This window comes from Malaya genurostris, chromosome 1, assembly GCF_030247185.1.
Source record: "Malaya genurostris strain Urasoe2022 chromosome 1, Malgen_1.1, whole genome shotgun sequence".
In the NCBI taxonomy this organism is placed as follows: domain Eukaryota; kingdom Metazoa; phylum Arthropoda; class Insecta; order Diptera; family Culicidae; genus Malaya; species Malaya genurostris.
The window spans coordinates 150,777,641-150,781,104 of record NC_080570.1 but is presented as its reverse complement, the minus strand read 5'-3'; positions in this window follow the sequence as shown (position 1 = coordinate 150,781,104).

The following is a 3,464-nucleotide window of genomic DNA, read 5'->3' as shown; positions in this document are numbered from 1 at the left end:
CAATTTGACAGCTCTTGCTGAAAGCATTATCTCTAACCGAGCAGCACTTCTGCGTTCCATTTGAACGTAGGTGTACCGATCCATTTTGTTTTGGATATTTTACTTGTTATTCTCGGGTATTTGAAAAATTATATTGAACCAAGTATAATGCTCTATTCTGATTTAACAATTGTTTTTGCCAATGAATTAGGATCGACATTACCACCTCAGAGTAAAAACTTTTTCTTCCACTTCTGCGATGATTTTGCAGTGATTTTATTCGTTTCTATCATCGAAATCATGAACTAATTTAAAATCCTAAACATTTTCAAATGAACAGTTTTTGTAACAGATCCTAAAATTCTACAATATAATTATATGAGTTCCCCATAAGAGCCCGTGTAAAACTCAATCATCGTCATCTAAAGAAAGGCAATGTTGCTCGAATATCAAAAATACAACGAATGTCTATGATCATCGCTCGCTTTCCTTCGCCTTTGTTCGATAATCGTTCTGGTATTCGGACTTGTCCGTATATTCGGGCGCGAACGAAGCCGACGCTGCTTCGTTACTTGCACGAATATCTATTCCTTGCAGTTGTTATTCGCATTGGACATACCCCCGAATGACTTAACGCGAATATCGAACGAATATCCATACAGCGATCATCGCCAAACCTAATTCGCGATGATCGTTCGTGCTGTCTTTGTAACATGCAAATTAACATGTTTCCCCCCGCACTATTGCCATAGTCTTATGTGTATGTGATGAACCATATTCCAGCATTCTCCCATTACTGCTAGCGAACGAGATATGATGATTTTATTAGATGAAAAATGCTTCGCGAAGAATGGAAATCAACGATCTTCGCCGTGACGCTATTCGAACCAATTCGAAGAATAAAATAAATGAACGAATGACAAACGAATGTATAAAACGAACATGCACGATGTATACCAGCAGCGAAGAATGGATTAGTATATTCGGGTTCTCTACGATTATTGCTTATTCCTTTTGCACCCTTCTCTCTTTCGAGCAGTGAATAGTTTAACGTTGTTCGAGACTGGCATATTCGAAGGCAGTATAATCACAGCAAGGATGCGTGAATGAATTAGTTACACGAAGAATATTTGCAACATTGAAGAAAGGTTCAAATAATTAAACTTATCCTATCGGTTTGACAGCTCTTGCTGAAACTGAAAGTATTATCGCTAAACGAGCAGCGCCTCTGCATTTCATTTCAACGTCAGTGTACCATTGTTTAACGTGGAACGAATGAATAAACTTTTCTTTACTAACTCACGGCGAATACCGAATTCTTGATTGGCTTTCAAACGCAAAACTAAAATCAACCTTCTATGTTTCACTTTTTGGACCAAGAAAACGAACTTTTTGGACCGAGAAATTAAGAGCAATATAGAAATCGAGAATTAAATGCGGAAATAGTTACTAACATAGTAATTTTTCCTTAAACAAACCTACTAAATGGGTAAAACTTTTGCATTAAAAGTAAACCTTTAATTTCTTCAATATTAAACTATATCTAGATATCGATGCTAAGTGAGGTTATGTCATCAATTTTCGCAATCAAAATTAAAGATTTAAACAACTACTGGGAGGGGATAAATGGCCAGGCTATTTATTTAAAAGCGGTGTCAACAAGTAAAGTCAATACACTAAGGTCTCTTTTTACACGGTTTTTTTGCGCACGGTTTTTTTATACACGACTTTTTTTACACGGATTCCGGAATTAACACGGTTTTTATTTACACGGTTTTCGCAATTAACACGGTTTTTGATGTGAATTTAAAAAGCACTGTCATTTGTTTTTTGAGAAAAAATTTAGAAAAGGGACAGGTTGTCTGTGGGAAAACGATTATGAGAGCTAATTTAAAGTTTGAAAGTTAACTTAAATCATTCACTCAACAATTCACGAGATCATGGACTGTTGTTCCATAAAATTAATAATCAGTCTCCAGTTCTTCATTTCCTGTTGTAAATTATGCGACAACGTCTCTTCCGCTCAGTTGTGGTGTATGATATCAGCACCGTCATTGATATAATCGAGAATTTCGTAGCGCTGAAGAAATAGTCGGATTTACTAATCTCTTCAACTCTTCATCATATCGAGCAGTACAGTATTTTTTACCCATGATATACTTCAGCATGACACATAGTAATACCTTTCCTAATTTGATCCATATTCATCTCTATGAATTCTTCCCCTTTAATTTTCTCTGCGTGCATAGATCTTCATCCAATACCCATGTCTTCCCACTCAGTTTATTTGAAAATGACTATTAATATCGTTAGTGTTTATCGCAACTTCGGAATTGAAAAGAACTTATTTTCAAGCTTTATTCGCAGTGAAAGTGTTTATGGGTGGTATTATCAGCACTTCTTTAGTCGAACGTTCTAAATTGTACGTATTATCGTTCTTTTGAAAACAGAAGTCATTAAACAGCATGAACCATTTAGATTAATTTGCTTATCGTGCAACTTGTTTCATAAGTGTTCTAATTTTAATTGGCATCCAATGTGTTTTATCAAGTATGACTAGACCTTCTCGTAATCTTAGGTTGGTTTTCAAATTTCCGTTTTATTGTGAAAAAACTGTTACATTTTATCTAAAACAAAACAAACAAATACTCAAATCTACAGTTTTTGGAATTATTACTTCAAATTTTCCACGCGGTTTTTTTTGCACGGTTTCCGCAATTAACACGGTTTATTTTTGCACGGATTTTTTTAACACGGTACGTAACCCCAGTGTAAAAAGAGACCTTAGTGTATTATCAATCTGTAGGTCATTCTGAAAGCAAAAAACTTAGATTTTTTCTCAAGCGGAATATTAAAAATGTTGGTTGAAATTCTAATGGACAGAAATCAATGTTTTGTTCCTAATTACAAACGGAATATTATTTGATTATTTGAATTTCAACTACAAATGAATAAAAATTCACTGGAGAATAAACATTCCTATGTATTTTGACAGCTTCATTCGAAAACATCATCGTTTGTACAACAGCGGCATCTACATGTTGAACTGTCGTTAAAAGGTCAATAGTTTCCCTGCACAATGAATGTTGACAGGATGCTTGGTGGCCGACATCTCTAACAATGGGATATACTTGAGTGAAACAACAGAATGAACGAGATGGTGTTTATGCCAGTGATGAGAAGGAAAGCCTTACAGTTGCATAAATGAACTAATTCAAATGTAATGTCACATTTTTGTAGCGGCGAATAATTTCGGTACTCGCTGAGAATTTATCGTAACATTGAACAAAGTAGGAAAGTTTCCTCTTTCGTCTGGTGCTAACCCTCTATTTGCAATGGTTCACCAGGCGATCGTCTTCAAAGTGGATGTTGGCTGATGGTTTATAGGCCGTTATAAAAAAAATGCGACATATATAGTCTGAATTCGGAATTCTTCATGATCAGTTTTCATACAGATTCACTTTATGGAGCATTTGTATCAATAG